This window comes from Netta rufina, assembly GCF_964035555.1.
Source record: "Netta rufina genome assembly, chromosome: 7".
NCBI lineage: Eukaryota > Metazoa > Chordata > Aves > Anseriformes > Anatidae > Netta > Netta rufina.
The window spans coordinates 9,261,110-9,273,659 of NC_140130.1; the positions used below are offsets into that span (position 1 = coordinate 9,261,110).

The 12,550-nt window shown below is 38.6% G+C and overlaps 1 protein-coding gene across 3 annotated transcripts in view; it reads right to left on the minus strand.

The window, feature by feature from the left end:
* WAPL (WAPL cohesin release factor) overlaps positions 1-12,550 on the minus strand; it is a 155,177-nt gene that overhangs the window by 92,414 nt on the left and 50,213 nt on the right. For all 3 annotated transcript variants that reach the window (XM_084289739.1, XM_084289735.1, XM_084289736.1), the window contains exon 3: positions 5,294-5,449. The gene's annotated coding sequence lies outside the window, so the exon portion shown is untranslated. The remainder of the gene's footprint in view (positions 1-5,293; positions 5,450-12,550) is intronic.

Sequence of the window (12,550 nt, forward strand, 5' to 3'; positions counted from 1 at the left end):
GCTCAGTGGTAGAACACTATTTTCCTATAGATTCAGAAAGTTGTTGTATGTTTTTATTGCAGATGAGAACAAAGAAAGGAAAGAGGTGAGTACAGAATATGTATTACAAAAGAACTGTGAATGGGCAAGAGGTCTTTCTAAGGACTTGAACTCTTTGCTACAACACTTATTGCTGTACTGTTTCAGAAAGCCTTCAGTTGATAGTTGAGGCTATCATTTCACTAAAGAAAGGTATTTCCTATAAAGTAACAAATATATACTGGATATCTTGCTGCAGAAAAGATGAAGTCAAGGCACTGTAGTATTGTCATGTGATAAAGTAGGTAGTAAGTACGGGGATTGTTCCCTTTCAAATGCTTTCAATGTAAAAGTGTCAAATGAAACCATATCCAGAGAAATTAGCTTGCCCTTCTTACGTGTAAAACAAGCTACCCCCTGTTCATGTCAGATAGTTCTGACTTGAAAACAGGTAATTGCATATAAAACAGATATCAAACTAACAACTGCCTCTGGCTGAGCCCTGTGTCTTATATCAGAGACAAGTTAATCTTGCTGTGATTGCATTTGCTTGAACAATGTAATCAAATGAAGGAACAACACACAACCCAGTTACATTGTTTAGTTTTCAATAGATTGTACTAGACTATAAAAAAAAAAGTTTACTAAGTACCTCCAAAACTTCCTTTAGTTTAATGCTATTTGTTAAAAGAATTCCATTTTCTTTTTTGAGCTTCTAAAAACAGAACGATATTGTTTTAAAACTGAAGTGGGAATAAAATGTCAAAATGTATTTAGTAAGGGTCTTATATCTAGTTACATTTTTCTAGCACTGGGCATGAACCTTCTTAAAAATTGTTAATTTCAGAGTAAATGCAGGCTGTTCCAAATGACTGTAATTCAACTGGTGCACTGCATGCAGCAACATGTAGTAATGTGTGTTTGTGAGGGAAATCCATGCTTCCTTGTTCTCGTTTTGTCATTAATATCTCTACAATGTATTCTTTGTTAATTAGCTGATAAGTTCTTAAATTTGTGCTAAATGTTGCAGTGATAGCGTCTCAAAGGTCTTGTTACAAAGTTAGCGTGCTTCTTAGTTTTCTGAGCACACAAAGAGTTCCTGAATGCACAATCAGTGGGACTGGCAGATGAACTCTGACTAATTCCCTTCAAGGACTGTTCTGTTTCCAGAAATTAGGCTGCTGCAGACATGGTTCACCACCTCCCTGTTATCCTGTTATGAAAAATAGCTTGCTTTTGTGCTTTTCCAGTTTCCTACAAAGGTAAATATTTATTTTTTCCCAGACTGAAATATATCAAAATGAAGAAAGGATTAAGTAAGAATGAGGAGAATGAATGAAAGATGCCATTTGGAATAAAAGAAGAAATGAAGGATGGGAAGAAAATGAAAGAACGATGCGGGGGGGGAGGGGGTGGTGTCTGTCCAGAAAACCAGAGTAAGGGGAATGGTGAGAGTAGAAGTTACTTCAGCATTAAGGAAAAACTTGCAGTGCAACAAGAACAGAAAAGTGTATTTTAAATAAGTGAACTGATGCTTGAACTCTGTCTTTCACAGAATGCTAGTTAAGTAATTCTGAGCACAATTTCTTTGAGGGCCCATCCCACTGCTAGTTTCTTCTACTAGTGTATATCTAGTGTTTTCAACTGGCTTCAAACCCCTAGGATGACATACTCTGAACTGGTAGATTGGTATGTACTACATCATATAAAGTGGTTCTATCTTAATATCTTCTTGAAAGAACTCAACCCTCTTTCCAGTCCTTATCATTGTGGGGTTTAATGGCAGTTTTTGCTTTTACCCAGAGTATACTTTAGTCGACTTCGTTACAGCCATACCTCCAGACTTTGTGTACTGTAAATTATTCACTTCTTTAGCAAGGATCTGTTAGTGAAACAGGTATATTAATATTTACTTTTCTAACAAGAAGAAAGATTGATAAAGTAACTGTGTTTAATCTGCAACACACAGATACCATTAAAATTAATGCAATTTAACACATTAGTATTTACTATAAACTTTGTCCTTTTAGCTTGGGACTACGTTATGAGTTTTGATAGATAATAAGTGATAGCAATTATGTTAAGCTATGTTACACAGGTTCTTACAGGTTTTCTGTAATGTTTTAAAATATATTTTTATCTATAAATGCTTCTGGAACTTGCCAGGTGTTCAGAAATCAGTTTTATTAGAATTTGCTTTATTTATAGATGTATTCAACTGAATTTGTTATTTCCAGTTAGATCTCACACTTGGTTCTTTTAATACACTTCTCTAGAAAATAGCAACTTTGAGGCATAAAGAAGGAAGAAAAGAAATGGACTGAAAGGATAAAACACAAGCAAATTAATAGTAGTGCTTGAAGTTACTAAATCTCCCATAGGGTGAAAAGAAATGTAACAATCAGCATTTGTGCTATGTTCCGAAGGTCTTGTATGTTTGCAGGTTACTTTTAAAAATAATTAATACAGAATTTCAGAGTATTTTTTTTTTCCAGAACAGAGCTGTCTTCTGTAGGGTCATAAATGATAGGAATGAGCACAGAAACAGGATGGCAACAAGTATCGACTTATAATAGCAGGATCTGTCTTCTGATATAGTATAAACTCACTTTAGGATAGAATAAAGCTTGTGGATTGATATTGTATAAACTTACTTTAGGATAGAATAGAACTTGTGATTAAAAGTTAGCAAGGACAAAGTAAACAACATCTTGTTATCCATAGACCTTCTGTTACGTTTAAGCATTTTGTTATTTGAAAACACCCCATTATCCATTAACACTCAGTCAGGCTGAGACTTGAGATAACTTGAGTCAACTGTCTGTTCTGTCCTGTTAACTGAGATATCCTGTTATCCGCCGACCCTCAGTTAAACCGAAAGACAACTCAGCATTTTTACAGCCTGGAAAACAACTGATTAAGAAAGTGCATTACGAGGAAGACCTATGGCCTTCCTCCCAAAGACCACTGCCCACATCCTGGAGACCCTGGCCCACAATTCTTGGAAGGCTTTGCGCAAGCGCAAGGACTGATAAGCTAATTAGCATACGAAGCGAGGGTAGGCGGGGTTAGGTAATGAATATGTATAGGTGCTACTTGAATATTCATTGTTTCACTATATAAATACAAGATAGTTTGTCACTTTGAACATGCATGATAGGCGGAAGGATCCCCCGTGCATCCAGCGCTGCAATAAAGAATATACCACTTAAGGAAATTCGGCTTTGATCTTTAAATCACTTCCATGAGCAAATCCTGGGAGTGACCTTTTTCATCTGCTTTGGATGCAAAGGACATTCTTGATGAAGTATAGCTGCTCTTTCAGAGGAGTCCCTTCTTTGAACAGATAATTTCAGTGACAAACTTTCATTACGAAGTTGTAATCCTCTCATGTAAGTATTATGTCAAAACCATTAGCAAGATCAACATGCTCAGTGTCAGTAGATATTCCTTATAAAAATACATTTGATTTTCTTTATTAGAAGAAAGGTTCCAAGGGTTATGGTAAGACTAAAGAATAATGAAGTCTGCAACAATGTTCCTGTAATGCCGCAGTCTTTCAATTTCCTGATACAACAGAAATTTATTTGGCTTTATCTAGCTAAAAGCAAAGGAATCAGGATAGTGTAGTCACTGTACTTCATTATTTCCCATATCATTAACTTTTGCTGCTAGATAGAGCTTTACTAAAATAAATTTCTACATATTGCCCATCAGTAAAAGACAGTTGAGCTAGATATTTTCTAAGAATTTTACTGAGGTAATCCTGAAAAAGTTAAATCTGTTTTCTTCCTCAATATTTTTGAGAAAAATGTTTTACTTCAGAAGCTTTACCCCCAAAATTTTGAGGGACCTATTAAAAGGAATTTTAGGATTTTTATAGGAATAATTTGCTTTTCAGATTAATTGGGAAGATTTAATATCAGTTTTTGCATAGGCAAAATTATATATTCTCTGACTAGCTCTAATGTTAATGTTCATGCAGATTACTTTTAGGAAGTAAGCTTCCTACGCGCCACTAATGACTTCAGATCCATTAGTTTGTTACGGTATTGATTTCAAGCATTACCGATTTAAGAGCAGAAATAAATCTACTCACAGCATTAAATATAAAGACCTGGCACCTCTTGTTACTGTTATTAGACGAATGGTATGTTACTGCTTGATTTGGTTCCTTGCTAGGCTCCTTCCCTTCCTCTGCTCGTCTGTCCTATTCCACTGTCCTGTTTTCCCCTTAACTACTGTTTTTGTAATACTCAACTAAATGTTATGCCCTTTCCAGCTACTTTCTGTGGAAGAGGAATTTGCGCTAAACTTCAGAAAACTCAAGGTAGGGCAAAAATGTAATGCTGTGCATGCTTGAGTTTTCCTTTTATCTAAGGTAATGGTGGTGTTTCATATTCGTTGTTCCTTCTAGAGCCTGATTCTGCCACTGGCCACAAGCTGCTCTGGCCCTGGCTGTTACTGCTGTCAAGGGACTGCAAGCTGCTGCTGATGCTGGAGCTGCCTCCTCCTCACCCACTGCAACAGCCATTTGCTCCTCATGCCACCCCTTTGAGGGACCGAGCTGTCTGCAGTGCCCAGGTACATAATGGCTACTAGATTTGTGTTCCATTCAGGGCCTTACAGTAGGGTGCTATCCAGGCTGTGACCAATCCCCACACAACCAGATCTAGCTCCTCAGTCCCCTGAATCTAAAGGTTATAAAGCTGCTTTTAACTAGTAATTTGTACAATGTGCATGTTGCTCTAGCTATCATCTCCTATTCTGCATTTTCCAATTACTTTATGTATTGAACAAATATACTTCAGTCATTAGCACCTCCATATTCAGTACAGATCAAATATATCGTTTTTTGCATGCTATTCTACAGGCGTCTTATAGGTTATGTCTTTGGTTAGACCACAGACACTTTGTTGACTAACCTAATTATCACCTATGTTTTTAAGTCCCTCATTATTTTTGTTCTACAGTTCTAATTGGATGTATTCAGGCCATTAGCACTGGTAATCTATATCATTTGTCAAGGCCAGATTTCTTGAAGCACTAAATAGTATTTTTGAGAAACGTTACTCAATACTAGGTTATCTATTAAATTTCTCTAAGATCTAGCTACCTGAGTTAATTGTTAGAAATGTGTGTCACCTCCATCAGTTGTGGGACAGGATAATATGAATGTCACATGCCTATGTAAAGCAAGGCCTGTGCATGTTCTAAATTATCAAGTGCAGGTGACTGTGCAAGAGGAGTTACAAAACAACAGTTTTAAACATACCTGGTTCCACATGTCCCGGTTATGCCTTTCTGCATTAGATCTTGTCACCTCTTTAGCCATTATTTTTCTGCAAGGAGACCTAGAGTTAAGCAGTCACTTTGAAGTGCAGCAGAAAGTTCTTTGGGTGGATGCAGGTTGTTGGAAGGCGTATCTTACCTGTGAAGGAAAAAGATTTAATTTCAATCAATTCAGTAGTATTTATTTACTGGAAAATAAATCAGTGTGAAGTTGTACCCTGAATTTAAGCAACTAAACCTCCTGCTAATTCAGTGTTAATCTCCTGCCTCATACAATGCTAACTCATTGCAGTAAATGCTAAATTTCTTCTGAAATTCAGTAAAGGGAAAATGAAAAATTCATATTATAGCTGGCAATGTTCTTCATCACGATTTGTTGTAAAAGGGCAGGTATGTCAGCTTTCCTGTACTTCTTGTGCTAACAGTTGATGCTTAGGAAAAGCTGCCAACTGTTCAAGCCTCTGGCAAAACATGATAAACATCTGTTATAAACAAAAATATCTGGTAGAATTCTAGAAATTGCAGACTAGCCTGAAGAAAGCTTTCTTCCTTAAATGCAGAAAAGTTTCAAAGCAGTTGGACTGTTGTCCACTGAATAACTGTATTTTCTTTAGAAAAAGTAACAGTCAAAGAGGGGGGTTGTTTCTGTATCTTGTTCAATCAACACAAGGATGTCAGATACTGAAGAGAAATAGTTCAGAGAAGGGTGAAAGACCTGGCAAGCCAATCACTATGGTCTTTAACAGCCAGGGCTGTGTGGAGCTGATGCAGGGAAGCCCAAGCTGCCAGACTGACATACTCCTTACCCGCAGGAACCCTGGTGCTGCAGAAGGACCACTGGCCTGAAACTCAGATTCAGTTTAACAATGAACACTGTTTAAGTGCTCGTCTGCACAGAAGTTGTCAGAGTAATTACATGTGTGGAAGTGGATGCTCCTGCTTTTTATTGTCTGAAAATACTCTTAAATTGATATTGTGCTATAATTGTCTTGTATTCAGCTGGAGAGGGGCACCTGTGCTACCAAGAACATCTGTGCATTGTGTCCACTAGCAAAACATATCAATTAAAGCAGGCATGACTATTCTGATGAAGGACATGGGCCTTGTCTCATGGGGGTTTCCTTAGCATCTTAGAAGCTTCCTTTGGCAGACAACCATGTTCTTGTATCAGAATGGCACTAAATCTACTTTTTCTAACGTGAAACAAATACATTTCTAGTAGAACTTCTTTTCAATAAAGGGAGAGGTTGCTGTAGGCTACTGGACAGCAATAAAGGAGCTAACTCAACATACTACATTTTCTTATTACAAAGTGTTTTATCTAGTAAAATCTTCTGTTACTCAAAATTGAGTGTAAAATGTATGCTAACAGTTAAATATATTAATAGATACTAAATGACAATAGGTGCTTCCATTGTGACTTCTCAAGTGACAGAACAGGAAAACAACTAGCAGATGGTTGGACAAAGAACTTCTCTGACTTGTCCATTAGCATACTTCATTTCAAGGAAGGAGCTATTAGTATATGGCAAAGTGCTGTGAAAAATAAGTGGGAAAGGAATTTGCAGGTGGCTCCATGCTGTTTCACGTGTCCCTGAATTAGAGATAATGAGAAAACAAGTGGTAGAAATGACAACTTGAGCAAGGTTGAGATAAAGTAAATTGGCTGCTGTGTTAAAGATGAGCTTTGGGGCAGTGGGCAATTGCTGGCTGGCTTGAGGCACATGTCTGAGGGTCTCTAACCAATTGTATAACAGATGTGGGCGTGTGGACAGCACGTGGGGCTATGGGGAAAGTATATGTAGTAGTGAAAAAGGGTAATAAATGTCTTCTGTCCAAGAGCCCTCAGGAGTCCATGTCTTGCATCCCTTCAAAAATATACTTGGGCTACCATTTGTTCATGTCTATGAATTGAGAAAGTTACAGCTAAATGCTATCAAGTTCTGAATTACATTATTCTGAAAGTATGAATGGAATTAGCAGCCTGAATAAGTATCCAGTGTTTAACTCTTCATGTCAGCATTCACTGTGTGGTAGGAGAGAGATTTCTCAGATTTTCTCTTCCTTATTTTTTTTGTGTGTGCCTGAAGCTGAGTTCTGAGCTTGTTAGCATGCAGGACTGTTGTTTTTATATTATCCACATTAGACTTGTTGATATGTTCCTCCTGCTGTTCTGGCTAGTAGATGTCTGGTAAATAAGAATTTAGTTTTCTTTGTGCAGTCAGAAAGAAACTGAGACTGGACAGTACCTTTGTGATCATCTAGTCTACTCCCTTCACGAGCAAGGTCAGCTACAGCTGGTTCCCTGCAGGCTTCTCAGGATTACAGTGAGTTGGGTTTTGAATATTCTTAAAGATCAAAACTCCCCTAACTCTCTGGACAACCTGTCCCAGTGGTTGACCACCCTCTAGTGTTCTGAGGGAACTTGTTTTTGTTTTGTTGTTTAGTTTTTGTTTTTATTGGACTTGAAATCACAGAGAAGAGTCTGTCTCTCCTTTTCCTTCCCTCCTACCAGATATTTAATCACATTGATATCGAACCTTAGCCTCAAAGCCACTTTTTCTGCAGGCTGAAGAGTCTCATAGCTGTCTCCACATATAAAATATGATCCAGTTCCTTCACCAGCCATGTGGCCCTGTGCTGGACTTGTTCCAGTAAGTCTGCATCTTTCTTGTACTGGGGAACCCAGAACTGGACACTGTCCCAGGGAAGCAGATGATCTTGTTTATCAAACAAGATAAAAATCATACCAGGTAAAATCACTGGAAAAATGTGCTTTTACTGCTACACTGTTTGTAATACTAATCAATGGCCCCAGTCAACCCAGAATGACACTGTTCTTATTAAAGCTTGCAAGATTCTCATTGGATTGTATGTTCCAATAATGACTTTCAGTAACAGCTGCACTTAATGATCAAATACCTCCACAAAAGTTCAATCTACATCTTCACAAACATTGGGTCAGTATAGTTTTTATAATCAAGTGACTCTCAGGCATGTTCAGGCAAAATCTGGTGGGGAAAGAGCACCTGTTGGTCAGACATATGGTAAATAAAGGTGTCTGTTCCTTTCACTTCTGTGGCAGCTAGAAATAAGAGTTACAGGCTTTTGTTGGTCCTCATTGCTGCCCAGTCTGTAGGATGTCATTACATCTACACCATGTTTTTCAAACACTTATTGTTAAGGGGGAGGAAGGAACCAAACCTCTGTTGAAAGAGCTTTTTCATACCACAGTCATCACTCCATTTTTCTAATGTAAGTTGCCAACAGGAGTACTGATATTTGAAGTCCTTTCAACAGTACAGAGAGAAAATGATCAAGGCAAACTGCTGAGTTTCATCTTGGCTCATATGTCATAAAAATTGCTAGCTACATGTGACTGAAAACTGCTGCTCCTACAGAAATGACAGAACTTAAATAATCCAGCTCAGTTGCTGGATTCTAAACACAAATTGTAAGATTCAACTGAAACAAAACACGTATTTCTAAAACCCAAAACTGAAGAGAGCAAAATGTACCATCAGTGGGATATGGAGTATCTGATATTCCATAATAAAGCTGAAACGTTTCTTTTCAAATTTTTTGCCCAACCATCTTAATCTGATGAAAGTGCATCAAGTGATCACAAGTACAGAGGAGAAATTCAGGAACCAGTGCACCAGAAGGCAGTAGCACAGGTGATCATTAAAGGACTAAATGCCCAACAACCTATGGGGCAGTGTGTAAAACCCCTGTTCTGAAATGCTCAGCTAGCCATTCTGAGTGCTTCAGTTGCAAGCACTTTCTGTAATACTAGTCCCAGAGTTCAGATCTTCAAATCCTAAAAATCAGAGCTTCTAATAAGACTATTTATAATCTACACAAAAGAAGCCTCACTAAAACATGAGTGACATTTTGAGAGGAATGATTTCTCTTCCAGTTACTAGGAAAAAGGAGGTGAAGAGCCTGTGTCTCAGCAGGTTTATTCTGGCAGCAATCTCACCATATTCTTGTACTCTTTCCTAGCATGCTGCTTTGAGCCTGATGTTGGAGGTTGGAGCTGGGGACTGACTCAGAATGGTCATTCTGGTATTCTTCTGTTCTTAGGCATATTAATTAAACCCCGCTATCTTCCTTTAATGTAATGAAACAGATGATTTGAAGTAAAAATATCCCTTGAGATCTCTTGCTCAAAATTTCCAAAATGTTAGAAGATTCTAAAATTAAGACCCTAAATAAATGGCCAGATGTTAGATGGGTATTAAGGAGCAGTTAAGTGCAAGGCAGTAAGCACTCTGTACCTGAGAAATGTGCTCATTTATTAAGACTTCATTTTAGCAGGAAGAAGTTAGTAAGGCTTTCTCAAGAACTTGAGAAGCAGCATCTGTCAGGACCCTGACACTGTTAATAGGTCTTAATTGCCCTGGCTGGCCTTGCCTGGGGGCCCATCCACCCCTCTGCTTATAGGGCTCCATTTTAAGTGTGGGTCTGGCCCTTCACTGTGTATCTGTTTCTGGCACAGCTCTGCTTGTGCCTGGCTCTGGACCTCACTGGTCTGGCTCTGGGTACTCTCACTGCCCCTGACTTGCTGTTTGTTTGTTTTTTTTTTTTTTTCTCCACAGTTTTACCTCAGACCTGCCCTGAGATCATGGGCTTGTCAGATAGCTGAGAGTCTCGGCTGATCCTGGCTGCCATCCCTGGGTTGATCTATGTTACCTGAGGAGTTCATCCACAATGAAAGTGCAAAACAGCTTACTTCTGTAAGGGCAGAATGACCCAGAAACTTTCCATACCTTCTGTGGAATATCTGTTCTGGTGAACTGTGAAGTCAAGTCCTAAAAGACACACTGTGCCTTATGTGTGAAATATGCTCAGAAAATAGGTCTGAATCTCTTTGGTACATAACTTCTGAATGCTGCTCTGAGATTATTTTTCTATTCTTTTTACAGAGTAGCCAACGTGATCGTTGTTGACTTGCTGTCTGCAAGACTCCGGAGCACATCAAGACCATTCCAGCTGTCTGATGACAGTAACTAGTTCTGATTGCTGCACAAGGATGTTTCCCTGGGAAATGTAAAATCAAGAGTTCAGTTTTTCTCACTTGAAAAGAAATGCAAGAAAGTAATTCCGCCACAAGTCAGTGAATTTGAAAACAAAATACCAAATAGATCAAGTATGTTCATAGTCAGGAATGCAATAGCAATCAATAGGTTGTACTGATTGCATGGCAAGGGTTTTTTGAACTTGCCATTTTCAGTTGAATGTGTAAGCGAGACATGACTATTTCTCACTACTTGTTCCCCCTGACAATTGGTTACTACAAATAAACAATGATAAAATCAAGCACCTTTGCTTCTTGTGTATGAGGCAGCAACAATGCTTTTATTTAATAAAAAAGCCTTTAGGTAAGGAGGGCAGAGTCTTAACTTTCTGACTGAGTAATGTTTTTTGGGGGGAGCAAAGAAGGTGATGAGAATTTTGCTCTGAAAAAAAATACCCTTTGTTACTAAATGCTGCAAAATGTTCCTGTAATCAAAAACAACAAAAAAGATGTTTCTGTAATCAGGGGGAAATGCCTCTGTGTCCATTCTTTATTGATGTGTTCTGCAGTCTTATGTCCCCCTACTGAAACTGCAGAGAAAGAGAAAGCATTCCTTTTCTTACCAGGAAAAGAAGACGCTCAATCCTTCATAAGTGAGATAAGGCTTGTCTAAATGTGATGTCTTTCAGCATGGGATCCAGGTTTTCATTAGACAGGGAGATGTCAGTCATTTCCTGCTGGTGACATTCTGAAATATCAGTTGGCACAAGAAGGAAGGGGTATGGTTCTGTGTGAAATAGCTCAACTGCTTTGGGTAATCAGGCCCAGAAACTCACTCTATATTTAAAGATGCATGGTTTTAGTGTGGCTTGCTGTTTCAAGTAAAGTGGTAGTCATCTACAAAGAGCAGAGAGAATACAGTGCAAAGTCTTCCCAATCACACGTGAATTTCACATACACTTTCAGTGAAAAACATATAAGTTTAATAAAGATGGCATGTTTGTTTGCATTTGTCTGCTGTGCTGTGAAATTACTGTCCAACTGTGATTTCATGATTTGAAGCATCATCTGCAAGTCGTGGACAGGAATGTCGCCGGTTTTGTACAAAGCAGGCACAACTACAAAATTACAGCGAAGTGAAAAGTAAGTTTGGCTTTCTGAGGATAAGTGCTAGTGTTTCCCATCATTTTAGTTCATATAGGTTTAGTTTTTAGATATTTGTTGATTTAGAACAGAAGGTTCTCTGTATTCTTTTTAAAAAAATCTTAAAAAAAAATAATCTACGTACATATCAAAAAAAAAAAACCCAAGCTTCAGTTGACTTTGTATTGTGGCCATACTGAACTACTAATTCATCAACAAAAAAGTAAGTATATATGAGGAAATTTATGATGTCATCGGAGAGCACAAGTCCACCATTTCATTGTCTGCATTACTCTCATGCCTAGAAATGTTAGCATTATACCAGCATGGAGTGAAAAGTCTCTGTTCCAGAGGACTTACCAAAGTATATGGAGAGAAGAGTGAAGGCATACTGGCAGGAAAGTAGCAGGTAAGAATAAGACAATGTAGGTCAGCATGGACAATACAGCCAGGAGGCTCTGTATGCCTGTAGCCTAGTTAGTGTCAGTGTCTTTTGTTGCCACTGCCACCAGCATGAGGAACTGCATGAAGACAAGTAAATCATGCATGTTGGTAGCTGTGTTAAGTGAACGATGGAAATGAGCATCACTGGCTGACAGAGTATGAGAGCTGGAAAGCCAGCACTGTCTGAAAGATGACAGGTAAGCTAGAGATAGACATCCCATCGAGGCCCTTGGATGCGAAGACTGGCAATATATATATGATTTAATAGAAAATGGGGAGCTAAGATGATGCCCAGCAATAGCCATCAAAGCAATGATCTGGGAGAGGGCAGGATCCAGCTGAAAAGGGCTTAGACTGGGTGGGACGTAGTCACGGTGTTAACTGCTTGCACAGCCACATCAACCCACTTGCATCCTGTCTGCATCCTTGTGATAATTGCCTGTTACATTCCATTAATCAAGGTCAGAGAGAAAGGATGTCATAGCAACTGAAACAAAAGTCCGTGAGGATCCAGATGAGGCATTTAGCAGAGTAGGTATTAACACAGTCCTTACTGCAGAGAGCTAGACAAAGAAGCAGCTCTGTTTCTGTACAGGCCTCACATGAACACTTGGGGAATCAAAGTCCAAGGCG